At 42.7% G+C, this 16,001-nt stretch overlaps 1 protein-coding gene across 1 annotated transcript in view; it reads left to right on the forward strand.

Moving 5' to 3' along the window:
- Window positions 1-16,001, forward strand: part of adgrl3.1 (adhesion G protein-coupled receptor L3.1) — a 92,876-nt gene that overhangs the window by 3,254 nt on the left and 73,621 nt on the right. Inside the window, exon 2 of the mRNA XM_076294794.1 lies at window positions 4,650-4,715. The gene's annotated coding sequence lies outside the window, so the exon portion shown is untranslated. The remainder of the gene's footprint in view (window positions 1-4,649; window positions 4,716-16,001) is intronic.

The following is a 16,001-nucleotide window of genomic DNA, read 5'->3' on the forward strand; positions in this document are numbered from 1 at the left end:
TGCAGGCAGCTGTCAGTACACATAGAGAGCTGGAATGGATTTATTGCTTGACTAGTTACCATTTGAGGAGTGGAAGGCTCCATTAGAAGTTGTCAGCGCAACTCTACCTGTGTGTGAGCGCCGCTGTGAAGTTTGTGATGTTTAATTCATTTTTAAACGTCAGCCGCGTGGCACAAACATACGGCACCTGTGATCTTCCGTCGTCGGCGCACCTCTGATCACAAGACGGCGGCGCTCAGCTGCCTCAGAGTGCGCACGCTAACAAGTGGACTGAGATGGGAACATGCTCCATTGTTTGAGGTGATCCGGTGGAGGAGGCAGGCGTGTTGGTATCTGTGTTGGTATCTGTGCTGTCATCACATGCATTACTACTGTACCTGCGGGGCTGTGTTTCCCCTCCCTTTCTCACAGCACTCGGGCTGTTGGTGTTGCTGCACTGACACGGACTGGACTGACTTCCTGATGAATGGACGGCTCCTCGGACGCTGGCACTGATGGCTGCCTTGCGATTACAGCATCCATATGGGGGAAGCAAGTGTGGATTGGATTTGAATGTAGAAATTATTTTTGGAGGGCTGGTAGTAATGTACTGACTACTGACAGTAGAGTATTCATATGAGGGAATTGCACTGGATTTTTTAATTTCCTTTCCCATCTCCCAACTAAATAGCTGCATTCCAGAAACAGCATTACAGATTTAGTTATTCGTGAAGTAGTCATCGTTCTTGTTGATTTCTGCTAAAAAGGATGCCCAAGAGAAACTATGAATTTCTACACTTGAGATTATCAATTTGTTTCAAGCAAAAATCATTAAATGGTCTTTTTTAATAAAAGCAAAATTACTTTAAGGTGTTTTACTACCATTGACTCTTTCCATCACAAATTAAGCCTACAGTGTAGAAGAGAAAGCCAACATGTGTTCACTGGGCTGCTGTGAGAGATGCATCTGTGTGCGCCTTGGAATGTAGGATTGATCCCTGCTGATCGACCAGGTTCTGAAATAAAGAGGGAGATAATAACAAGCCTGCAGGGCCGGCCTATGCTGTTATTATGATGAAGCACCACCAGTCAGCGTTAAGAAATATCTAGTAGAAATGTTTACCTGTGTTATTTGTCTTGGGTGGTTTGGTGATGCATATTATGTGCCTCAGTCTTGAGTTCTTTGGTTTGTGTGTGTTTGTGTGTGTGTGTGTGTGTGTGTGTGTGTGTGTGTGTGTGTGTGTGTGTGTGTGTGTGTCTATCAGGTTACACTAGTTAAAGTGGTGCCATCCCACTAACATTAGATCTTCATAAAAGCATCATGATTGTAATTTAATAAATCTAAATATAGTATGTGCATGTCTGTCTCTTTCAAACTGTTTAGATTATGAGAAGACACACTGTGTCAGATCTGGGGCAGTGCCTCATGAGTTTTAATCGTCACAAAAAAAAGCCAAAGGACTTCGGTGATTGATTGTTCTTCCCTTGGCATGGCTTGGCTGAGTTTGTCCAAATCAATTGGAAAACTTTGTCCTTTCGCCTCTGTGAGCACCAATGGGAGCGTCCCTCCCTCCCAACCTCGGTCATCTCTCCTTCACCTCAGGGAGTAGAGACTGACATTTTTAAAATCACTCTCTCCGTAATACGTTTCATTATCTATTTAGCTTTGTGACCATCCTCTAATTCCCTGGCTTTCTGGAGTGTTCTCTCGCTGGCTCCCTCTCTGTCTCTTTGTGTGTCGGGAGTTAATGATTTTCAGCGCTTCACATTATTGTCTTTAGTTATTGTTGTTGTTTTTATAACTGAATTGAATATAGACGTCTTGGGCAAGCTGCACATGTGCAGAGTAACCGGCTCACACTGAAGAGCCCTTGGCCGTGATTGCTCCTTTCAGCTGTCTTCTCTCGGAGCCCCTTGTGGTATTGTCTTCCTGGCAGTCGCAATCATTCCTCATGCATAAATACTCGCTGACAGCCATCTGTTTTCTGTGTTTTCGGCAGTAATGGCCCCCTGTTCGCCTAGAATATTCCACGCACACAGAGGAAGGCAGGCCAGCGATGAGAACAAAAGTTTTTTTTTTCTCCCTATTCCTTTTTTCTTTTATAAGAAAAGACTGCCTTGCTGTTCATGTATTTTCTTTTTTTGTATTGCAAGTCATTAATCCTCTAACGTTGATGGATGTTCTCTGTTGGTCAGGGTCGTCCTTCTGCTACATGTTGCCCTGGTTGTCTCTGCACAGATGACTGGTTTCCAATGGGGCCAGTGGTTCAATTACTCCTGTTGTCAAAAATGTCCCTTTCTTCGTGAAGCCTGTGTATCCTGTCTGCGATTTATGCACTAGCCACAGATATGACTCCTTAATTTTACGCATGGCTAGACGACACACACCAGTGCCTCATGTGCATCTCATGTGTTTATTAAATCTGTCAGGGCAACAATAACCTAAACGCATAGTTTAGAAATGTGGTTTAGATATTAACTTTAGACACCCCGTCCCAAGAGAATTAAGTGAATTATTCAGCTGGCTGTTTATGTTGGCACCGAGGTTACATCTGCGTCAGGAGCAAATACTCTGGGTGGTAAACGCAGTCCAAGTCCAGGCTGCTGCCATCTTTGCTTGGAGATGAGGGGGAGCTGAGGTACCACCCTGCCTCCTACAGCCTCTCCTCCTCTTCCACTCGCTCTGGCAGAGGAGTCAGACCTCTGCCTGACGGAGGCGTGGGAGCAGGCCCCCTCACGTCCTCACCAGCTTTAATTGATTTCAGACTTCATAGTCACATCAGAAAGGGAAACGAGGCTCTTTACTGGTCCGTTGGACTGTCTGTCTGAATCTGTTTGTACTCTTTCGGTGCTCTCTCTGTCTTTCTCTTTATTCTCTCCTCTCTCATTCACTCTTTCTTTCTTTCATTCTTTCTTTCTACCCCTCTTTCTCTCTTGCCGATGGCCATTCCTGCACACTATGGGCCTCTATCATTCTTTTGTTCCAGCGTCTGCCCAGCCAGCCATAGCAGTAATGTTCACTGCCCCTGAGCCGGATAATAAAGCCAATTACCACCCAACATGGCAAGAGAGAGGGAGAGGGAGGGAGGGATGTAGGGATGTGGAGAGATAGAGTAAGGGAGAGAAGGAGTGAATGGGAGCAGAAGAGTAATAGAGGAGATAAAAAAAGATGTGGGGCTGAGGGTTAAAGCAAGACATTGACTACTGGTTACCTTTGTGAATGTTTCACCTTTTTAAAGCAAGTCTGGGGAAAAAAAACAACCAAAACCAGCCAACCATTATTCTAGTATGATATCAGTGCTCTGATATTGCAGTATGATTCATAGTGAGCAGGTAGATTCGGTGGTGTGTTTAACCTGCATTTATCTAAATACGCCTTCCTGTAGCACAGAATAGTGCAGGCTGATTTGAATATCTGAAATACCAGTGCAGCAGGACGAGAGCACTGTTCTGTCCTTTCTCCCATGGTTTCTCATTTAGCATCATCTACACTCTGTGCTCCAATTAAATAACACCAACGTCTGGAAAAAACACATTACCTTTAACAATATTGTGAAGAAAAATAGCACACTACATGATCAGGCTACTAGACTAGAGCAACATAAGAAGAAAACAAGATGACATGTTGAAAGAAAATAGCTGTATGCACCTACAGTAGAGTTGCAGCAGTCAAGCAGTAAAGACAAGCTTCCAGGTAGATACAAAAGGGCTGCTTCCTCCTGGTTTATCTGTAGGGACAGGCAGTGCCCAGTGCACTGAAACCCTGTTACAGTTTATTACTTCACCCTCCTCAACTGAATTGTCATATTGGTTTTGTTTGTTTCAGCTCAGATCATTAGGTCTCATATAGGAATGCTGTATTCTCTGCAGACGGGGTCCAGCTCTTACAGGAGACTTTGTTTGGTACAATATGATGTATGAATAGAAATGAACAGATTATGCTACTATGACATAAGACAAAAGCACAGACCTGCTTACAATTTCACATTGATTTACAAGCCACATAAAATACACTGCAGGCAAACCTATAGCCAGATGAGGTATCATCAAACTTGGGCAGTCAGTGTAGATGTGAAAGGGAAATGGCTCTTTCCCAAATGTCTTTGTTTGTGTGGAATTGGTACTGTGGGTTTAACCAAGCGTAATCACAATAAAACATCTGTCCAGCAAACACAGAGATGTTGTAGTGCTCTAACATAACACCATGGCCAGCTGCCTGTCGCCATGTGGATACTGGCTCTGATCTCACATTAACTTGAAATGTGACAACATATATGAACAGCTGATCAGATCTGCTGTTGATGATCACATTAACTTATGAACTGGGGTGTAAGCAAATGTGATTTGGAGTACAGTATGAAATGATAAACAATATTGTATACTTTGTGTGTGTGTGTGTGTGTGTGCGTGTGTGTGTGTGTGTGTGTGTGTGTGTGTGTGTGTGTGTGTGTGTGTGTGTGTGTGTGTGTGTGTCTGTGTGTGCTGGGGAGGGGGGCATTGGGTATGGGTGTGTGATGAACCTCAATGCGGGCGGTGGAATAAGTGGGAATTGAAGCTGATGATTTATGAGTGTGTGTGTCCTGCTCATTCTGACTGTGTGGTTTGAATGGGCTGTTGTGATTGATGACACCTGAACTGAGCATGTTTTCCCTCCCTTTGTGTTTCCGCAGGTTTCTCTAGGAAGGCTGCCCCTGATGTGATGTACTGCACTTTAATGCAACACTGAATAAATACAGGTAAAGGTGTGTGTGTGTGTGTGTGTGTGTGTGTCAGAGAGAGAAAGAGAGAGAAAGAGAGAGAGAGAGAGAGAGAGAGAGAGAGAGAGAGAGACTGTGTGTGTCTAATGGAATAGAAAAAAAGACATAAAATTCTCTAACTACTCTGACATTTAAGTAGATTTGCCTTTGGACTGGAAGTGCAATCCAATCTGGCTCATTTTCAAAGTGCCCTATGCATTTAGTGGTGTGGCCCTTTGAGCCTACAAAGAAAATAAGGAGAAGTGGCCATGAATGGTTTCATCATAGGACAATATGACTTGCTCACTGCATTTTCCAGTGGTCCACAGAAGAAGAAAAAATGTACTTGTATAACCCTCACTCAAACTTATTTACTACCCAAGCCACAGCAATAAAATATGGGATTTACTGCCACTATTTTAATTAGATATACTGTCTCTCTCAGGCCTGAAGAGATAAATTGGATACTCAATTTATTGACGACATGCACACCGGCTAGGAGCATCTGCATTGACAGTCAAATGGCACATCCATATATAGTCACATAAATATTTGCGTCTAGTGACAGAGCTATGTAGCTATATAAAGCGACAAGCAAAGACATTCATATATTTCATTGAATCTATTGTTTTCAGTAGGTACAGTAAATGAGTGAGATAAGAATATTTATGGTCTATGGTCTTGCTTTGAGAATGATGTATGTTTGCGAACAAATAAAACATGCTTCACCCCATCTTCATATGTGATGGGATCTTGGAAAATCCATCATGGTGAAATCAAAAATTCTTGATTACTTCTCCATTTCAACCCTCTCTGGTGAAATATTGGCAACTTAAGATTCTGATCATCTTGACAACATCCTGGATACCAACCCCTAGCAACATCCTGGATACCATCCTAGCCCTATGATGGTGTCAGATTCTTAGATTGGTGAACTTTCACCATGTGATTGGCTTTCCCAGATCCCATCTGCATATTCACACACATAAAAATCCCCAACCTTAGAATGACCTCTGGAAAAACACAAGAGTCCACAGAAAGCATGTGGTTTTGCACGTCGTCCATGGTGCCAGTGTTGCGCTGAAAGGCAGGAAGTGTGTGTGTGGCAGGGCAGGGGGCTAGAGGGGGCAGGTGTTTCCCAGTCGGCCGGACTCCTCACTCATCGCCCCACAGCAGCGGTGGCAGCAGTGCTCATCTGACGGCGCTCGCGCCACCTGGTGAAGCACAGAGGCTCCGCCGGCCGGCCTAAAGTGGCCAGAAGCATGAGCCCATTGTGTTCCTCCTTCCCGGCCCTCCAGCTCTCAAAAGAGGAGCCATTGTCTGCCAAAAACAATGGGCACGCATGACGAACAAAGGCCGCCTGCTGCCGCGTTCCCTCCTTCAGAGAATGCATTAGCGCTGATATGGAGTCGTGAGTAGGCCTCTCATCACAGGCGCAGGCAGGTCTGGGGGGGGGGGGGTGGAGAGGAGGGACGGGGTGAGAGGTCAGATCTGACAGGGTGATAAAGGAAATTTGGAGTTAACCATTTTGTTATTTTTTCCCCTTCATTTGTGATGGCAGTGTGATTGTTGTGTGCGTTCTTTTCCATCTCTCTGTCACAATAGATGCCGATATGATATTATAAAATGTAATGATTTACAATAATATTGTATACTTGGCCAAATATTGTGATGGTATTGTATCATCACATCTATCAGTCTATATCTATCTATCTACAGTATCTATCTATCTATCTATCTATCTATCTATCTATCTATCGATCTATCTATCTATCTACAGTATCTATCTATCTATCTATCTATCTATCTATCTTTCTACAGTTAAGAACAACATTATTCATACCCCTGGCAAATATTGATTTAATGTTGATTTTCTTTTGACCAATATGCTTGTTCTGACTGAAAATGACACTCCCACAAGTAGAAACATGGAATCCAAAAAGAAGCATTTTCATCTTTTTTTAATTTTTTTATGAAAAATGGCATGACAAAAATGATTCATACCCTTTTTAAATAATCAGTGGAAACATCTTTCATTCATAGCTCTCAAAATGGTTCTTATAATACCTACCAAGCCTCTCCATGTCTCCACAATGAATCTAGACAGCATCTTTTTAGCAGCAATCTGGGTTTTGAGGCAGAAACGATTCTTTGCCATCACTCTGGCCTTGTGCTCACTTTTTTTGACGGATTGAGGTCTGGCTGTGCCACTCTAAAATGTTGATATTGTCCTCTGTTAACCATTTCTTGCCTGGTTTGGCTGTATGGATCATTGTGTGGTTTAATGGTCCAAAGCAGTCTTTTGGGGTAGGCACACATCTTTTCCCCCAGAATCTTAAAGTAGCCCCTTGTTTTAGTGTTACCGTTTACTCTAAAACATATAGCCAAACAAGGCAAGAAATGGTTAACAAAGGACAATATCAACATTTTAGAGTGGCACAGCTAGAGTTCAGACCTCAATCCGTCAAAAAAGTGAGCAAAAGACCAGAGTGATGTCATAGAATAGTTCTTGCCTAAAAACCCGGATTGCTGCTAAAAAGATGAAGTCTAGAATCATTGAGGATAAATGGAGAGGCTTGGTAGGTATTACAAGAACCATTTTAAGAGCTGTGATGACAAATAAAGATGCTTACATTATTTTAAAAGGGTATGAATAATTTTGGACATTAAAAAAGAAAAAAGACACTTTTGGCATGTGGGAGTGTCATTAAATCACATTAAATCAATATTTGCCAGGGGTATGAATCATTTTGTTCTTACTGTAACTGTACTGTATGTATATTATCCTCCTTGTGTATCCTCTACACTTTTATGTTGCATTGAGGAACTCCCAGTGGGTTGTGGTGAAAGAAGCTTTCATGGAATCGGAATGCAAAGCTCCAAGAAAGCAATAACACAAACAGTCATTTTGTGGCCATAATAAGCCTTTGAAAAACAAATAAGTACTGAGTAGAAGGTTTGAATATGATTAGTCAATCTTATTAGCTCTCTGTATTGCTTGCAGTCTGTAGTATACTGTAGACACACACACACACACACACACACACACACACACACACACACACACACACACACACACACACTTTCATGTTATGCATTCTCCCTGGATCAAGCTAAGGGACCATGAGATTATTTTCTGTCAGCATCTTGGAAGAGGAGCTGTATTTTGGACCAGGGGTATTCCTTGAAGGATTAGCGCTCTACTAATGTAAACTGGCTCAACAGAAACACAACAGCCTGATGGTTATCATCCTGAGAGAGAGACAGAGTGTGAGAGAGCAGCTTGCGTCCTCTCATTTCCCTACTAGCAATGTCACATTATTGCAACATTATATTCTGCACAGCTGTTGGCCGCTCAGCATCTCCTGTTGGGAGATGGGACAACACATTTAAATTGAACGTCTACCTCATATTTACACTTACTGAGTCCAGAGAATGGCTGCCCTGTGCATTAGCATACATTACAAATGTCTCTTTTTATGTTCTGTCATTTTAGTCTCTGCCAGACTTGCTCTCAGTGCTGGATATACAGTATACTGTTAAGATGCACAAATAAGATATGTCCATAAATGCACCTTTGTGTTGACAATCTTAGCAAAAGTTTGAACTTTGCAAAACTTTGAGCACCTTAGTACGATAAGTCCTCATCATCCAGAAGTGCTCCCTGAAACCTTCACTAGGTGTTGTGGGATCTGCTGATGCTTCTGCAGTCAGTACATGTGTGCCCCGCTGGGATGCGCCCATGTGGGTGCGCGCTACATGTGGGATCCATACTGCGCTGAGAGGCAGCGGCCGTGATCAGAGTGTTGAATGATTGGCCCATTGATTGTTTGGCCCTTTTAAGCTCTTGGGCGGCGCCTCACGTGTGAACAGTAAACGTGACATTTATCTGTGTACCTGGGGCCCAGAGCCGAGCGGATCCCCTTTACCTGTCGCTCCCTCAGAGTGTCAGAGACTTCAGAGAAGGATCAGCTGCCAGGCCTGTGTCTGAGGCTCAGCAGAGGTGTCTCAGACTTGCAGGTCTGATCTTTGATAAGATGGGCCTCTTAGTGTGCAGTGAATAAGGTCAGGATACAGACATGGGAAGCTTATCTTACACCGTCTCTGGGACCATGAGATGCTTAGATATATGCCTGCCTGGGTATGTTGGCATCTCTCTGAAAGAGCTGGAAATGAAGCAAGGTGAAATGATGTGATTGTGAGGTGCAATGCAATGCAATGGTATGATGCAATATTATATGGTTTACAGTAGTTGTTATTATATCATAGGATACCATACTATGCCATTGTCTAAATGATGTTGTACAATTGTGTAGGTGACAATTCACATCTTCCTGACCCGCTTTCTTACGCATTCTCTCTGTTTCCTTTTCTCTTTCTCAATCTCTCTATTTTACATGTAGAGTTAGCCCTCCGAAGGACAATCCTTTGTTAAGTGCTTCCTTTTATATTTGTACAGTGTGGTTGAACATCCATTATTCAATGGGGAACCAGGCAGAGTCTGCAACCTGAAAAAGCAATGGGAATAAATATTTAATGGCGTGGATACGGGTACACGTTGTAGCACGGAAGAGTGAACTTCCAGGAAGAGTGGGAATGCTGTTGCAGTCATTGTGAGGAGGAGACACCCTCCCTCTTTCTCGCTCTCTCAATCTTGCTCTCTCACACTCTCTCACTTTCTCTCTCACACTCCCCCCATCTTCAGCATCTTCACTAACAGCACAAAGACTGGGACAAATATAGGCACAGCATAAAATATTACTGAGTTGGTGGCAAAAACATGTAAATATTTCACAACCCTTCCCACCCACCGATCAGCCTTTTAAAACAATAGTGATATTGTGACCTGCATTATGCATCATTTTACCATAATTTTCACTCCAAACATGGATTAAACACACTCATCCATACTGAGCCGCGGTGTTGGGTAATGAGGTTAGAGCCTCCATATTGCTCATAGGCTGTTCAGATTGCCCTCCTTCTCCCTGCTCTCGCTCTCCTTTTGTCTTTCTTCGCCCCTGGCTGTGAAAACAGAAATATTTGTCATGACAGAAATGGCTTCAGAGCCAGAAAAATGAAATAATCGTCCACCAAGGACGAGAGCAAATATGCACAACATATACCAAATCACATCCAACCAAAAGAGGGAGGGGAAGAGAAAGCATACAACTGTAATTCAGGAACAACTTCCAACAGATTATGTCATAGTCTACAGTATATCTCTTTTGCACATAGTATACTCTCCAAGGCATACATGCCTTCATCTATGGGACTGATATACTTCAGATTCATATGTTTCAATTTAGTTGATAGCAACATGAGAGATAAAGGGTGTCAACTTGGTGTTGTCAGCCGAGAGGAATCTGTTTGTGGCATTTGTCGAGTCGCTAAATGCTAATAAGAACAGGTTTTCTTATCAGGAAACCTCCCTCCTGCACATGTGTGGCTGAGCGCTGGAGGGATCACAGATTGTGTGTTGAGGGTGTTGGAGGGTGCTGAGAGAAACGACGCTAAATAATGAGCCGTTCTCAAGTCCCTGGTGACTGCATACTTAATACACACACAGTGTGGGAGTGGGAGCCAGAGAATGGGGATGGGAATGCAGGTGATTCACTAACAACTAGGCGTGTTTGTTTTCTTAATGTGGGAGAACGTACAGTACGTCTGCAAGGATGCTGGCTGTTGACTGAGGGAGGGATGTGAGATTGGGACCGAGCAATGCGAGTGTGTGATTAATTTGGTGATCATCGTATGCCATCTTTGCATGAAATGATGTAAACGTTGAGTGCACATGCTCACATACTCCTAGCGGGTGGTGGCCAAGCAGTCTACTGGAGTAGTATACTGTAGCTCCTCTTCTCCAGGCTTCATCTCATATCTCTCACCCTCACACATCTCCACAGCCCCCCCCCACCCCCAACCCCACTCCCCACTCCGCAGTCTGTGTGGTGATAAAATGAGGCTCATTTGGAGCAGACAAAATGGATTAAATCCTGACAAAGTTCAGAGAGGCGTGTAGTGGAGAAGAAGTGGAGTGGTGTCTAGACAAGCCCTCAGGTGAAGGCAGAGGAGCGGGGGAAAGAGAGGTTGAAGGGCAGAATTTGAAAACGAGTGAGTAGACACTGCAGCGAAAGGAAGTACATGATTGGTCAAATTTGCAGGAAAAATTTTGAAGGAGAAGAGATGAAGGTTTATTTAAAGATGAAGTCCACGTTTCTGCCTAGAGGATGTTGATATGAGAGCTCAACAACCAATCAACCTCCCTCCTGAAGCAGCGTGTTGATTGGCTGGTATATCGCAGGGCTCATTCCAAACCACTTTATTTGTTTCTCCTTCACAGAGTACTGGAAGAGTTTTTGAGTGCACACTCAGACCACTGGATGAATGTGACGAGCAATTTTCTGAATCTGACAAAAGGTGTATTGGATTAGAATCACAAGCACAAAGGAGAGGCCATTTTGGGGTCCAAGCCTTGCCATTACTGAGCTGTCAATCATACGCTCAACTCACTGAGGTCAAGCTCACGGTACCTGTTCCACATTCTGTACATCCCATAATAAGCCTGTTCTCTTCTCAAGCTAGCAGGCTGAAAACAGAACAAAGCATTGATTATCTGAACCCTGTAAGTAATGTGATCCCTTGTGCTTAATAGCTATGACAGTATTTGTAGCATTTGCATAGTAGCTATCACCTAACCAACTACACCGACTCACACAGTTTAGATCATCCTTTGTATGAGTTGTACAGTAGAGAAAGATAGACAAGCATGTCGATCAGCTAAAAAGGACAATAACGCAACTTAAACCTAGTTTGTCTAGTATTGCTCTTGACAGGACACTGAATGCAGATAATAGCGGCCTAATAGCCTTCTGAAAGACAGATGTTGCCGTGGGTAGGGTAATGTAAAAGCTTTCAGCGTGTAGCCCACGGTGATTGACAGCACACCCAGACTTAGGGGGCCTATTTCGGAGGGCTTTGCAGCGTGCACTGAAGAATTATATTAACGGGCGAGCGGATGCTGATGAAAGCCATGCTCCTTGTCCCTTCTTTTCTATTTTCTATTTTGATTCCAAATGAGCAGGTTATTGCAGCAGTCAATACCATTCAGCTCTTTCCCCTCCGCTCCCTAATTGTGCTGACTCGTAGCGTCACAAATTCATCTGAGCCATAACTCTGTGACTGCAGATTTCAACATCTCATTCTGCGCACGGAACCCTGGCATTTATATATAAAAACAACAAAAAGAAATCAGTAAAGAGTGAAAAAAAATATATATATATAAAAAAGGAAATCAGGTCAGACTCCCAAGGCAAAAGCACTGAGAGGAATGCCTCTGCAGAGAAAAGACGAGGCGGGAGAGAATACATTTTGGAGTTGTTTTTCCAGCAGCACTGAAAATGTGTTTTTCTGTATTCTCGCCCCCACTCGCCTTGGAAAGCTAAGGTGAGGGGTTTTGGGGTGCATAGACCACACAGATAATTGAACTGAAGAAAACTGATACAGCAAATTCATTCAAATGTATGAAAATTTAGTGAGGTCTTTAGCCCACACGCGCTTGCCAAGAATGCACCGTGTGCACAATAACTGACAGGAACTGCCTTGAATCCAAATCTAAACTTTTAGTTCACAAAAGCACAAATCCCACGATTACATGGGGCCCTTTCTAGGAATACGGTTTTACCGGAGACTTGTTTTGGTGTGTGTGCTGTTCCTTTCTGCGGAAGCCCACCCGAAACTGTGTTCACTAGGGCACGGCAGGCCCAGCCCTCTAATTAATTGGAGCAGTTGTGCTGTGCTGTGACACAGAGGAACGTGGCCTGTGCCATGTGGTCAGCCCCGGAGCCCATGCTGGTGTGTGCGGGCTGCCGAGATGGACCTCAGAGTGGATGGTTTTTAAGCAGCGCCGGTGGTGTGGTGTGGCAGGAAATTTGGTTGGAGGTGTTGCCGGTTTGGTATTATTTGTTTATGGCTAGATTAACAAGCTTTGCATTTGGAGGAATCAGTTGGTCTTTGGCAGGACAGTGTTGCTTTGTGATGCTCTAGGTTAATGCTTAGGGTCATATTCAGTCAATTAATCTGTGTGTGTGTGTGTGTGTGTGTGTGTGTCTAAATAATATGTATTTTTGATAACTATTAGCACATTATAGAGCAGGAAGTATAAGAATATTATAGGCCTTTAAAATCTTTGTAAAATCAGCTGACTTTTGTGTAGGGTTGCAAAATTCCGGGAATTTTCAAAGTTGGAAACTTTCCATGGGAATTAACGGGAATATATGGGAATTAACAGGAATAAACGGGAATTAATGGGAATAAACTGGGAATTTTTAATATGGCAAGTTAGTCTATAACAGGGAACTTAACAGTGTTGTGCCAGTTCACAGCTTTTCTGAACTAGTTCAAGTTCAGTTCATACATGCTCAAAGTGAACAGTTCACGTTCAAAGTTCACAATTTTAATTCTGAACTAGTTCAAAGTTCAGTTCATTTTACTTTTTTCGTGAGATATTCAAATAAATACTTTTTTTCACACTACGAGCTAGAAATCACTATACGTTCTTTGAAGCTGCTCATTGTAGACATTTGCTCATGATACTGCAATTGTGGGTTTTTTACCAGGTGATGAAACTTGCAGCAGTACAGACAAGGTAGACCAGTTCTATACTTAGTGCAATGAAATCCAGCCCTCCGTGCTCTCGTCGTTGCCTGCTACGTGGCGTTGCTATGCCTACCCCGCTCTGCTGCAATTCATCACGGGTAACGTTGTGCGGAAGCCAGTATGCTATTCAACTATTCTCAGCCGGACACTACGCTGCCCGCAATGCATTGCGCACACAATGTCAAAACCATTTATGTCTGGTGATACATGATTTAAGCGGCACCAGCGAGAATACAGGAGGGAGGAACTTTCTCTCGTTGCGTTTCAAAAGAGAAAACAGATGTCACTCAGTTTTCAATGGAAAACAAATTCCAACGTTCATGTCACATAATGTGAACTAATTCACGTTCAAGTTCTTTATTAAAAAATGCGTTGCGTTCAGTTCAACGTTCACGAAAAAATGAGCGTGTTCAATGAACGCGTTCTTTTGAACTCGTTCACGCACAACACTGGAACTTAATGTAGTGGACAAAACCCCATCTTGCAGTCTAATATTAGTTAAAACAACCTGATTTAATACAATTTCATAAAAATGTCTACCCTGCACATATGTCAATCACATGCACACAGCAATCAGCATAGGCTGCTAGACATAAAGGAAACCTATGGTGCATTCATGGGGAAAAAATGTTCCAACCAATCGGATTTTGTTGTTGAGTGGTGTGGTGTATCTTGGGTAGTAAACCATAAGCAGAGAATGGGATTCCCGCTAGCATGCTAGCTAGCTTTGTATGCTAAGCTAAGCGAAAATACCAACATACAAATCATATTGCTTATTACGAAACAAAATGTTAATGTTTGTATACGAAACAGTTTGTATGAATTACCCAAAATTCCCAGTTAATTCCCGTAAAGTCCCATTAATTCCCATAATTTCCTTTAATTCCATGAAAGTTTCCAATTTTGAATATTTCCAAAATTCCCCAACTTAACTTCCCATGGTAAGTTTCCGGAAAGTTTTCGGAAATTTACCGGAAATTTTCTGCCCCTTTGCAACCCTACTTTTGTGTGCATCTCCCTTATACAGCAAAAGAGTGGGAGCTTTTGAGCAGAAATGCTTGTGTGGATGCGGCTCTCACTGAAAGAGTGTTGACTCATCCTACTGGAGTTCAGCTTATTGGCCAGCTCCTTTGATCTCACAGGTTCCATCATAGTGCAGATTTGTAATTCACTGAGAATGCATCTGAAAAAAAAAAGATGAACTATAATAACAATCATCTCCATTGCTCCTCTATACCACCTATCTTGGGTGACAAAACAAATCTCAGGTTATTACAATATGGCAGCCACAAGAAGAAACATTTGGATCGCATGCGATGAGTGCAGCAAGTGTGTGCCCAGGCGCTCAGGCACGTGTCTTTAGAGGAGCTGCTTTGGATTCCGCCTGCGCGTTTGGCACCTGCCGTTTCCTCTTCGCTTGAAATGAATTGACGTGTTGTGGTGACGCCGCTGCGTCGTACAAATGGCCCCTCAGGAGCAAGTCACAATGAAACAGCATCAGCCAAGTTCTCAATGGAGTTTACAACCTTATGAATACTTAAATCGTTTCAAGAAAACAGACAGGCTTACCATATTGTTAATTGTTGAAAAGCGAATCTGTAAATCTGGATGGATTGAGGGAATGCTGACTTTCGTCTAATAGGTCTGTCATGACTAGACGATTAGATACATTCCAACAGATAAAATCCATGGCTCCGGGTAAAGGTTGTTAACATTTGAACCTTACTGTGAAATTGCAGCCCTTTCTTCTATGCTACTTTTGCAACATGTTGATTGGCTGAAATAGTGTATGGCTCAGCCACTTTGCCACTTACATGTAATAGACAATGAGGAAGTGAATTTGACCAAAGGTCTATTGGATTATAATCACAGACCCAACCTTAAATTGGCTCTTTCCAGGCTTTCCAGATAAATCCACAATGACGTAATTATATGATAAAACTTTAACCTGAACCAAGATATGTGGTATTGATGAACCGTAAAACATATTAAGTCATATTGAATACAGTATTATTTCTGTTGAATAATTCAGTATGCTTTACACCTAGGATGTCTTGCCCAGTGTTATCCATGTTTGAAGCTAATACTGTAGGTATTAAATACACATCACAAACCTCATCATTAACCTGAGTATTTAGACACGCCATGTGTTATTTAAGACAAGCTTAATGTGAAGCACCATCAAGGACGTTCACTAAAGTTTAGTTCAAACAGAGGGGGCGTTAAGCACAAACATTTCCAGTGCAATTTTGACTCAAGTGCAAGCTCAAATGACTGAGCAGAGCATCATTAAAGTGCCATCATAAGATTGAAGCGTTTGGTTTGAAATCTCCCCAGCAATCATTTGGGGAGTATGAGAGAGGACAGTTGTGTTTAATATAACCATGAAGTGCCTACACAGGGAAGGAGTGTAAATTATACAGTGTTGTCTCAAAACTTGTGGTGAGTTGTTTACAGTGTTTTCAAGAGAATTTTCACCTTTCCCAATGAATAGCAGTCACAGAGTCGGGCTGTAAATAGATGTGCTACTTCATTTATATTTAGTGGTTGGCAGCCCACAAGTCTATTGACAGTTGTAAGATATGCTGTACACGGGGACATGACTATACTACTGTAGCACTGTGTTATGAA

Source organism: Alosa pseudoharengus, unplaced genomic scaffold, assembly GCF_046254945.1.
Source record: "Alosa pseudoharengus isolate Yale_2024_CS ecotype anadromous, Long Island Sound unplaced genomic scaffold, YU_APseudo_1.1 YU_APseudo_1.1_scf_2, whole genome shotgun sequence".
NCBI lineage: Eukaryota > Metazoa > Chordata > Actinopteri > Clupeiformes > Clupeidae > Alosa > Alosa pseudoharengus.